This window comes from Moschus berezovskii, chromosome 23 (genome assembly GCF_049115385.1).
Source record: "Moschus berezovskii isolate FMDL1 chromosome 23, NW_MosBer_1.0, whole genome shotgun sequence".
Lineage (NCBI taxonomy): Eukaryota > Metazoa > Chordata > Mammalia > Artiodactyla > Moschidae > Moschus > Moschus berezovskii.
Genome location: NC_142482.1, coordinates 45841710 through 45853803, shown reverse-complemented (window position 1 = coordinate 45853803; position 12094 = coordinate 45841710). Strand labels below are relative to the sequence as shown.

Genomic DNA, 12094 nt, shown 5'->3' with positions numbered 1-12094 from the left:
GCTAAGGGTCGGACACGACTGAGCGACTTCACTTTCACTTTTCACTTTCCACTTCCACACATTGGAGAAGGAAATGGCAACCCACTCCAGTGTTCTTGCCTGGAGAATCCCAGGGACGGGGGAGCCTGGTGGGCTTCCGTCTATGGGGTCACACAGAGTCGGACACGACTGAAGTGACTTAGCAGCAGCAGCAGCAGCAACCCTTGCTGGACCCATAGTCTGGATAAGTAAGGAAATCTTTTCTCCCTTCAAAACTTTCAAACGCCCTTTGAATGACAGAAAGACTTTAGACTCCTCAGTCTGGAAGCCCAAACCTGAACTTTCTCCTTTCAAGCCACTGAGCTCACTTCTCTTTCATCTGACTATCAGCTTCTCTTACCATCCAGTTTCTTGCCTGAATCAAGCACTGGAATCAGTTTATAATCATCCAAATCTGCCAGTTCTCCCTGACACCTTTTCAATCTCTTCACGTGGCCCCCCAGTACTGGTCCCTCACTCCAGCTTCTCCGACCGTCCGTACTGTCCCTTCAAGCAGCCTCCTCATCTCAACCTGGCTTGAGTGGGTATTCATTCCCTTATCCAGGCATCTTCCCGACCCAGGGATCAAATCCAGGTCTCCTGAATTGCAGGCAGGTTCTTTACTCTCTAGCCACCAGGGAAACCCTGCCTCTCTCCTGGTTGTATTATATTAAGTTGGCCTAAGGGTTCGTTCTGGTTTTTCTATATGATCTTACAAAAACCCAAGCGACCTTTCCGGCCAATCCAATATTTTAAGACCACTTAACAGCTTGTTTTAAACAAGCTGTTTTATTAGTCTTTTCTTAGTCTTCTCAATACTCTGCAGAGAAAGCAGTACTGCAGTGCTTAGCACAGTACTTGCAGAGAAAGCAGCAGAAACCTTTCAGAGCAGGAGAAATGTCTCAAAGCATAATGACCTGCCTCAGTGAAGTTCCTCTCCAAATGTACCACTTCAGTTCAGTTCAGTTCAGTCAGTCAGTCAGTTGAGTCGCTCAGTTGCGTCCAACTCTCTGATGCCACGGACTGCATGGACCACTTCAAGCTGCTTCTTTACTTTTAAAATGAACAATTAAAATACAAGAAGAGCCATATACAGTTTCTCCTTCTTTCATATGCTTAACAGGCACCGTAGTTACACCTAAGGCCACAGTAGTTTAGATGTCTGGTTTACAACCAAAAAATTCATGATTTTTGGATAATGTTAGACTGGGCTTACCTAGCAGTAAGGTAAGGAACAGTTAGGAACAAAAATCCTGCTTTCATATTCTTCCTCAAATTTTCTCTAACTTCACACCTCCTTCAACGTTCACCATTCCTTAAGGATATAATCCAATGTGTCAATATGTCACATGAGTCCCCTGACAATCTGACCCTAAATTATTTTACACACCCCAACTACACAACCAGTGCTCCAGGCAAGATGGACTATTAGGAACATTCAACTTTCAGCTGCTCTCTGGAAGAGCTCACTCATTCAAAGCCATGCTTTTGACATGACATGCCTACTGCTCTAAAACTGCCCATTATTCAGGCATCTCTCAGATTTCAGCAAATAAGGAGATAAGCTTTATGCCTAAGACACTGAAAGGTAAGGAAGCATTATCAAGTAAACAGAAAAAACAGTCGAAAGGGAAAGTTGTGAAAACTGAAGTGTTCCAGTGTGTCATTTCATAACTTTAAAGGGACTTCTTCCGCTCCCTGGGGCTTCCCTGGTGGCTCAGATGGTAAAGTGTTTGCCTGTAATGCGGGAAACCAGGGTTGGATCCCTGGGTTGGAAAGATTTCCTGGAGAAGGAAATGGCAACCCATTACAGTACTCCTGCCTGGAGAATTCCATGGACAGAGGAGCCTGGTAGACTACAGTGCATGGGTTCGAAAAGAGTAGGACATGACTGAGCGACTTCACTTTCTTTCTTTCTCTCTTTCTTTCTTTCTTATATCCTCCAGCTTAAGAAAATGAAAACATTGATTTAAAATGTACATTATTATCGGTTTGTTCTTTAAACATTTATATTGAGTTTTATAAAGGGAAAATAACCTCAGAAACTGCTGTTAAAAAAATGTTTTAGATGTTTATATTTTTATTGTATTATTCTGTTTCTGTCTCTTGTAAGGAAACTTACCACAGCAAAGGAAAAGGAAAGACTGGTATTGTGACATCAGCTCAGTTCAGTTCAGTTCAGTCGCTCAGTCGTGTCCTGCTCTTTGCGACCCCATGAATCACAGCATGCCAGGCCTCCCTGTCCATCACAAACTCCAAGAGTTCACTCAAACTCATGTCCATTGAGTCGCTGATGCCATCCAGCCATCTCATTCTCTGTCATCCCCTTCTCCTCCTGCCCCCAATCCCTCTCAGCATCAGTCTTTTCCAGTGAGTCAACTCTTCGCATGAGGTGGCCAAAGTATTAGAGTTTCAGCTTTAGCATCAGTACTTTAAGTGAACACCCAGGACTGTCTCCTTTAGAATGGACTGGTTGGATCTCCTTGCAGTTCAAGGGACTCTCAAGAGTCTTCTCCAGCACACAGTTCAAAAGCATCAATTCTTCGGCGATCAGCTTTCTTCGCAGTCCAAATCTCACATCCATACATGACCACGGGAAAAACCATAGCCTTGACTGGACGAACCTTGGTTGGCAAAGGAATGTCTCTCCTTTTTAATATGCTATCTAGGTTGGCCAAAACTTTCCTTTCAAAGAGTAAACATCTTTTAATTTCATGGCTGCAATCAGCATCTGCAGTGATTTTGGAGCCCCCAAAAATAAAGTCTGACACTCTTTCCACTGTTTTTCCATCTATTTCCCATGAAGTGATGGTATAGATGCCATGATCTTTGTTTTCTGAATGTTGAGCTTCTAGCCAACTTTTTCACTCTCCTCTTTCACTTTCATCAAGAGGCTTTTTAGTTCCTCTTTTCTTTCTGCCATAAGGGTGGTATCATCTGCATATCTGAGGTTATTGATATTTCTCCCGGAAATCTTGATTCCAGCTTGTGCTTCTTCCAGCCCAACGTTCCTCATGATGTACTCTGTATATAAGTTAAACAAGCAGGGTGACAATATACAGCCTTGACCTACTCCTTTTCCTATTTGGAACCAGTCTGTTGTTCCATGTCCAGTTCTAACTGTTGCTTCCTGACCTGCATTTAGGTTTCTCAAGAGGCAGGTCGGGTAGTGTAGTATTCCCATCTCTTTTAGATTTTCCATAGTTTATTGTGATCCACACAGTCAAAGGCTTTGACCTAGTTAATAAAGCAGAAAGAGATATTTTTCTGGAACTCTCTTGCTTTTTCCATGATCCAGCTGATGTTGGCAATTTGATCGCTGGTTCCTCTGCCTTTTCTAAAACCAGCTTGACAACTGGAAGTTCATGGTTTACATATTGCTGAAGCCTGGCTTGGAGAATTTTGAGCATGACTTTACTACCGTGTGAGATGAGTGCAATTGTGTGGTAGTTTGAGCATTCTTTCGGTTTACCTTTCTTTGTAATTGGAATGAAAACTTACCTTTTCCAGTCCTGTGGCCACTGCTGAGTTTTCCAAATCTGCTAACATATTGAGTGCAGCACTTTCACAGCATCATCTTTCAGGATCTGAAATAGCTCAACTGTTTCTGAATGCAGAGTTCCAAAGAATAGCAAGTAGAGATAAGAAAGCCCTCCTCATTGATCAATGAAGGAAATAGAGAAAAACAATAGAATGGGAAACACTAGAGTGCTCTTCAAGAAAATTAGAGATGCCAAAGGAACATTTCATGCAAGATGGGCTCAATAAAGGACAGAAATGGTATGGCCCTAACAGAAGCAGAAGATATTAAGAGAAGGTGGCAAGAATACACAGAAGAATTGTACAAAAAGATCTTCACCACCCAGATAATCACGATGGTGTGATCACTCACCTAGAGCCAGACATCTTGGAATGTGAAGTCAAGTGGGCCTTAGAGAGCATCACTATGAACAAAGCTACTGGAGGTGATGGAATTCCAGTTGAGCTATTTCAAATCCTGAAAGATGATGCTGTGAAAATGTTGTACTCAATATCGTGACATAGTATGAGTTTATTGTCCAAGATTAACCATTTTGACATATCACTATTACATTTATTATCTAATAATATCATTTCAATAAAGTATATTCTCATCTTCCCTGATAGCTCAGTTGGTTAAGAATCCACCTGAAATGCGAGAGACGCCGGTTCAATTCCTGGGTCAGGAAGATCTGCTGGAGAAAGGATAGGCTACTCAATCCAGTGTTCTGGCCTGGAGAATTCCATGGATTGTATGGTCCATTGACATGTATAATCCGTAGACATGTATATTCCATGGATTCGCAAAGAGTCAGACATGACTGAGTGACTTTCACTTTCACTGAGTATCAACATTTGATGCAAGCTTCATAAATGTATTAGAAGTTTCTGTATCATGGGGAGGGATACTAAGAAATCTTGATTATAGTGACTGCCATAAAAAATGATAAATGTATTTGTAACCATTGTTATTGCGATGCCAAGTCGTGTCTGACTCTTTGTGACCCCATGGGAGGTTTGTGCTTATTTCCAGAAGGATCCTTCAAGTAACTGACTGGGCTATACTATCATTTAAACAAGAAGGCTGCATATGCCAAACTTTAAATAATACACTCTCTAGGTCAAAGAAGGCATAAGCTCCTAAGATGTGGAATCAAAAGTAAAAAAAGATCAGTTTTGTGAAACCTCAAAGATTTTTCAAGATTGAAAAATCAGTTTCAATTTCCTTTCATTCACTTAGATTTTTACTTTTCCAAAATAAATTTAAAGTTCCTGTATTTGTTATCTTGTACTGCTGTAACAGAATTCCATTGACTCAGTGAATTAAACAACAGAAATATATTTTTTCACAGTTTGGGGGCTGGACATCCCAGATCGGGGTGCCATAAGGTCATGTTCTGGCAAGGGCTCTGTCTTCCCAGCTTGGCTTCTCCCTGTGTCCTCACAGGGTGCGGGGGTAGGAGGGGGGGAGAAGAGAGACAGAGGCAGAGACAAAAGAGAAAACTCTCTGGTGTTCCTCCTCATAAGGACACTAATCCTACTGGATTACTGTTCCACCCTATGAGCTCATCTAACCTTAATTAATCTTCATAAAGCCCCTTTTCCAAACATGTACTTTGGGAGTTGAGGCTTCAGCACATGAATTCCAGGGAGACATATTCAGTCCATAACAATACCTGACATAAAGCACTTTGGGGAAGGGGCTGGGAAAAGGGAGCATGTTGAATCTTTGGCTCTTCAGTGTCTTTCTGGGCATTCTTCACATGCACACAGTAAATACACAATAAATGAGAACTGCGCTACAGTGAACTGGGTGGATGGAACATGTTAAACAAAGCTAAATCCTTGTCATGAAAACAAATTATGACAGTTTTTTAAATGCTACAAATTATTGTTATAAGATTTGCAATGAATAAGTTTAGACCTAAAATAGAGGGTTGTTTTAGAATTGGAAACAATTATTCTCTTTCTGATGAAGTTACTTTGAAGTAGTGTGTAAACTTTTAGGTCAATCAAGGAGTCCACAGTAGAGCAGACAAATGATTTTAAAAAAAAGGTGCTTGATGTTTCTATTAATTTCATGTAGTTCTTTATATTCACTAGCTTTTCTTTCATCCTCTATTAAAATTTTTTAACTAATTTATTTTTATTGAAGGATAATTGCTTCACAGAATTTTGGTGTCATCCTCCATTTTTGATTGTCATCTTTTTCCCAAATCTTCCAAGTAATCTCTTTAAATGTTCACAACTTCCACTAAAGATTAGTTTTTCTCTATCCATGTGTTAGCTAGATTTTGTTGTTCTTATTCTCAGTCTATTGTTTAGTATTTCCTAGAATTTTGTGCCATGTCTTTCTAACTATTTTGTCACCATCACCAACATTGCATTCTGCATCTACAATGAGCACGAAGCTATAGGTGTGTGGATTCAGAGGTTAGTCAAAGAAAAGTTATAACTTTATAACTCCTATTAAGAGAGTGTATTGGTTCCAACCTCAGTAAACCAGAGATTAAATGTTTATAGATATAAGGGAAAGAAAAAGTAGAAAAAAGAAAGACTTTCAATTTTTATGTGACCTTCAGAAAAATTAGACATCTATCAAATGTGTTAATATTCTGGTAATGGATTAATTTATTGAATGCCCAAATAACTCTAACTCTGAATTTGCTTGATCACTTCCAGAATAAACAGTATGCCCAGGGCAGAGACTTAAATCTCTTCGACAGTTGCCACACCTCCTCCCTCCCCACTCCTCAAAACAAATGAGCAACAGAGCAGGCAGAGGTGAGTCTTTTTGTCCAGTTTATCACTCAAGAAACTGAGACAGTACACTTGTGTTACAAAGCTTCATATCATTAGAGGTTACAGTTACCACTCATGCAGAGAAAAGTGGAAGAAAAACAAGCAATCAAAGAGAAATTACTTCTGCAGTTGATAAACTATGAAGAAAATCAAGTGATGACTAAATATCTGTAGCAGCAAAATAAATAACCAGTCTATAAATTGCCCATGCAGTATAAACTAAGATCTTACACTTTATAATTTTACAGCTTTTACCACCTTCAAAAAATTTGGCATACACATAAGAATAACAAAGAGTCTTTTAGGTCAACTGCTCTGAGTAAAAATCACATGTTACCAAGCACAATGAAGTATACTTATTTTAAGAGATTGTTTCTTATGGTTGCATAGGATGAAATCCTTCTGAGGTGGGTGCTCATTTTGCTGGTCTCCTGGAATGCCCCTTTGCATCACTTAGTCACAGAGCTGCAGGATATGAAGGGAGGCTCAAATGGCTCTTCCATCAAAGGCCAAAGAGATTGAGGAAGACAACAAAGTACTTCAGGAAGGCATGGAAACTATAACTGGCAAGGTGAGCAGCCTCCTGAAGGCTTCTTTGCTTTTCTCATGAATGAAAAAGGTGACCTCTGTAATGAGGAATGTGTTATGAGATTTCTCACTTCGCAAGAACAAGATTCAGGCCTTCTATATTCTAGATTGCTATTACAGGAAGCAAAAGCCTAGTCATTCATAGTGATAGATTCTCCTGTAAGTGGATTAGAATTCCACTGTAATTTTTGACAGGTGCGGCCTTCCCTGAATTGCACACAATTCCACCAAAACTGTGCCTCTTCCTGGTCACAGGTGATTGAAATGTTTTCGAGGGTATGAGAACTATAGAATAATTTCTAAGATAAATGCTTTCTTGAAAGTATATCCCAGGACATTCATTAGTGAAATTCTGCTAGTATATTTTCTTTGTTGTCCTCTAACGAAAAGAGAGAGAGGGAAACAAGAAGAGAGAAAGTCAAAACTAAACTCATATTTGAGTTCTGCTTCTAGTTTTTAGATTACTAATAGATATCTGATGTGCTGGCTATAAAACACATGTCTAGGGAATTTCATGTCTTTTCCCCTAATCTTAATTTGATAATTAGACAGAACAAAGAAGAACAAATACTAATAAAACTCATAATTTATTATCTTTTGGTGCTTAGATTCATCCTGGAGTCAAGAAGAACATGCCTACCCCTTGTGGTCAGGACTCCCATCACTGCAGTCAAAAGATGAAAATGTCCACCAAACCTCTTTTAATAACCTGCTCTAGTGCCTGTGCATGGATACAAGTAAGATTAACACTTACCTCAGGCACCTGAATTGCTGAATCATCTACAGCAAAAGTGCTAAGCTCATATCCCTCACATGAACTTCTGAGATGGTATTTAATGATCTATCCAATAGCAAATTTCTTTGAGTTTTGCACCTTTTTTATGTATGCTTGAGTGCAACGGATCTCATCTTAAAAAATTAAAAAATAATCTGTAGAGATGTCAAAATCTAAAAGGACAATTTTTCAATGTTTCTTATTTTCATTTAAGAGAAAAATCAAAAGAAAATCCATCCTTACCATTGAGAGAATGAAGTTCTGATTAAAATTTGTCATAGATAGGATAAGCTGGCATTACAACGAAGACCATTAGCAGCTTACTTTAGAATGCTAGCAAGTCATTCTGGGTCAACTTATTAGATAATTATTCATTATGTTAGTTATCCTACCAAGAAGACTGAATTCTCAGGATTCTTTCTGAAAGTCAGCCATGTACTGTCAACCAAGTTTCACAGTGTTACAACAGACAATAAAAGTGCTTTGTATCTGGGTAGCCAAATAGCATGAAATTTACAGAACTGTCTAAAGATTGTTAGGATTCTGTCTTAGTCCTTCTGGGTTGCTATAACAAAATAGCAGACTTATAAACAATAGAAATGGATTTGCACAGTGTGGTCAGGCAGGGCCCTTTCTGGTCCCACACTTCTTACTGTATCCTCACACGGGGGAAGGGTTAGGGAGCTCTATGAGTCTCTTATACATAAAAACACTCATCTTATTCAGGAGGCTCCATCCTTATAACTCCATCACCTCCCAAAGGCCCCACTTAAGAACACCACTTAAGAGATGATGCCAAACAAGGCACAAGAGTGGATTGAAGTACAACTAGGAGCCCTCTGAATGTGAGAGCAAGGAGTTTTTGGATTAACACAACTGTGATGGCTTTATGATGGAGTTTTGAAAGGCTGATGAGATATTGACATGCAAATACAGGAAGACAGCATATCTGTCAATTCATTTAGGATCATCTTATGAAATATGTATCTCCTACATCCTGGACAAGGCAACTCAGATATTAATACTTATGGTATTTAAGGTATCAGCGAATAATCAAGTCTGACCAAAACACAAGTGTTCATTTTTTTTTTAACAGACATGTAATATCTCTCATTATTATGCTCCCAAGATACACTGTGTATATTACTATAAGGTTAGAATGGAGAAAATCTTGTAAGGATTGCTTGTGTATTAGGGAGCATCATTTATGTCAGTTTGGAGAGTTTGTACTTTTTCTACAAAGCAACAGAAACCAGGAAATTTTAGTGCAAGAGTACAGTATGTTCGGAGATCCAACCAGTCCATCCTAAAGTAGATCAGTCCTGGGTGTTCATTAGAAGGACTGATGCTGAAGCTGAAACTCCAATACTTTGGCCACCTCATGTGAAGAGTTGACTCATTGGAAAAGACCCTGATGCTGGGAGGGATTGGCAGTGGGAGGAGACGGGGACGACAGAGGATGAGATGGCTGGATGGCATCACCGACTCGATGGACATAAGTTTGGGTAAAACTCCAGGAGCTGGTGATGGACAGGGAGGCCTGGCATGCTGCGATTCATGGGGCCACAAAGAGTTGGATACAACTGAGCAACTGAACTGAACTGGACAGTATGTCCAGAATTATAAAAGAGAAACATTAACCTGGATTGTGGTCTTGTTGGTAATGGGGCTGGTAGACAAAAACAAGTAGCCCAATAAGCTTGGAATATTATGACACTAAAGGAAAATCACAAGGGCTCTGGCCAAGGGAAAAGAAGCAAAGGTTGTGAGAGATACAGGGAAAGAAATAGGCCTTGACCATACAGCAGGAATGAGGCAGATATGAGTAAAAAATGCATCCAAAAACATGGGAAAAATGAGTAAATAAATGACAGGAAAGTAAGAGATAAGAGACAAATTAAGGTTTTGTCCAAAAGCATCTGAACTTTGTTTTACTGTACTTCATCAAATTAGTACCAGAAATAAATTTTTAAAAAGTTAAGTTACTACAGCAAATCATAGAAATAAGTACTCGAGAGCTTCTTCTAGACAGTATCAAATACCAGAACCAAAGCATCACTACTCATTGATAACAAGCAATAAGTCACTTGTCACTTTCAACACTCACATAAGACATACATTGTAAAGCACAGAGGATGAATACAAATAAAATGTAAACAGTCTATTCCTTTAGAGAGGCAGCCTGACCCAAAACCTAAACAAAATGTAAATAATGCTCTCATTAAACACGTGTCCACTTTCTCCAAGAGTTTCTCATTCCTTTTGCCAGAATCCATTCTTGTTTACTATTGTCCCTCCCTAGTCTTACTCTCAGCAGATGATCAGTTCAGTTCAGTTCAGTTCAGTCGCTCAGTCATGTCCGACTCTCCGCGACCCCATGAATCACAGCACGCCAGGCCTCCCTGTCCATCACCAACTCCCGGAGTTCACTCAAACTCATGTCCACAGAGTCGGTGATGCCATCCAGCCATCTCATTCTCGGTCGTCCCCTTCTCCTCCCACCCCCAACCTTTCCCAGCATCACAGTCTTTTCCAGTGAGTCAACTCGTCGCATGAGAATCAAATAAATAATTAAAAAGTGTTCACTTTTAAGACGTTGAAAGACTCTTGAAACTGGAAAGCTTTATAATCCCCTGGTCAAGCAGATGGTCAGGTGAGCAGATGTGACTTCTTTGACTACTGGAGCTTTTTATTGCTGCCATGTGGCAATCTTGCATATGTTCTAAGTTGCTTCAGTCATGTTTGACACTTTGTGACCCTATGGACTGTAGCCTGCCAGGCTCCTCTGTTCATAGGTTTCTCCAGGCAAGAATACTGGAGTGGGTTGCCGTGATCTCCTCCAGCGGATCTTCCTGACCCATGGATTGAACCCAAAATCTCTTGAGTCTCCGGGCTTTGGCAAGCGAGTTCTTTACCACAGGTGCCACCTGAGGCAATCTTACCTGCATAGAAAAGCAACATTTGTTGGACAGATCCAGAACTTCCAGGGTAAAGGATGTAGAACCCCATGTGAACTACCTAAACCCAGATCTGCCATTTGATGTTTTCAGTCATCCAATAAGTGCCTTATGTTTTTCCCACTTGTGTTTGGGTTTCTGTCAATTGCAACAGAAACTATTCTTTGTAATATACATGAAATGGAAAGAATAGTAAATGGCATAAGTTATCAGTAGAAAAAATGATAATGATAATGTTTGATTTTAAAGTTTTTCATAAGTTTACACAAAATGGAAAGAATAGTAAATGGCATTTCACTTCATAAGTTATCAGTAGAAAAAATGACAATATTTGATTTAAAAGTTTTTCATAAATTTAAAATCATCATGTATTCCTATTACAACTCCTAACTTAAATGGGTTTAAACTTGATTACTGTTAATTACAAATTCTAACATAGAATAAAAACAAATTCCAGTTATATGGTTAGACGTGGTTAGTATGGTAACTAAGAAGAAAAGTTAGACAATCAGCTAACTGCCAGATGTAAAAAAAAAAAAAAGAAATCTGAAAAGAATGCCATGTGTGTATCTTCTAAAAGGAAAAAAGTAAGGTTAAACAAAGAATTTAGTGTATGATACAGTGTGATGTGCTGTGTGCTATGCTCAGTTACCTCTGACTCTTTGTGACCCCACGGACCCCGCCAGGCTCATCTATCCATGGTGATTCTCCAGGCAAGAATACTGGAGTGGTTGCCATGCCCTCCTGCAGAGGATCTTCCCAATCCAGGGATGGAATCCAAGTTTCCTGTATTGTAGGTGGATTCTTTACCAGCTGAGCTAATAATATAGTGTGATGTTATTTAGAAAATTCATCTGAAATAGTAAGAAAAAATAAAATATCAGTTTCATTAGTTTCGACACTAGAGATGAACACTCCTGCTTAATTATTTAATTTACTGTGGAGAAATTAGATTTCGGGAAAGGATTAAAATCAGGCCAAATATTTTTCCAATTTCTTCAAAAATAGTTTCCTTTAAGAATCATTTCTCTTTCAATTTCATATCTAAGATCAAGCTCAGGGAAGAGACATATTTCTTTATTATTCCTGCCACTAAAAATTATTCTAATTTGGCAAGACTTCCATTCTTTGTAGTTCAGACACATGCGTCGTAGTGGACAGCAAAGAAAGCTTCTTTAAATACTGTCACATGCCAGTACCATTCAAAGAAATGTCCAAGGTGTCACCAGCTGAATCCCAGATGAACTGCTAACTCTTTACCTGGAAAAGCTATGAAATAATAGCTACCAGAAATTACTGCCTAGAACAATAAAAGTGAATTCTAAACAATTCTAAGCTCATCTTTATTGTATTAGGTAGTTTCCATTTACAAGGGGAAGAAAACAATTTCTACTGAAATAGAACAGGATCTATTGACAGTCCACTTTCTAAAGGA

The 12094-nt window shown here is 39.2% G+C and overlaps 1 pseudogene; it reads left to right on the top strand.

The window, feature by feature from the left end:
- Positions 1-6829: 6829 nt before the first annotated feature.
- Positions 6830-12094, top strand: part of LOC129543306 (regulator of nonsense transcripts 3B-like) — a 115780-nt pseudogene continuing 110515 nt past the window's right edge.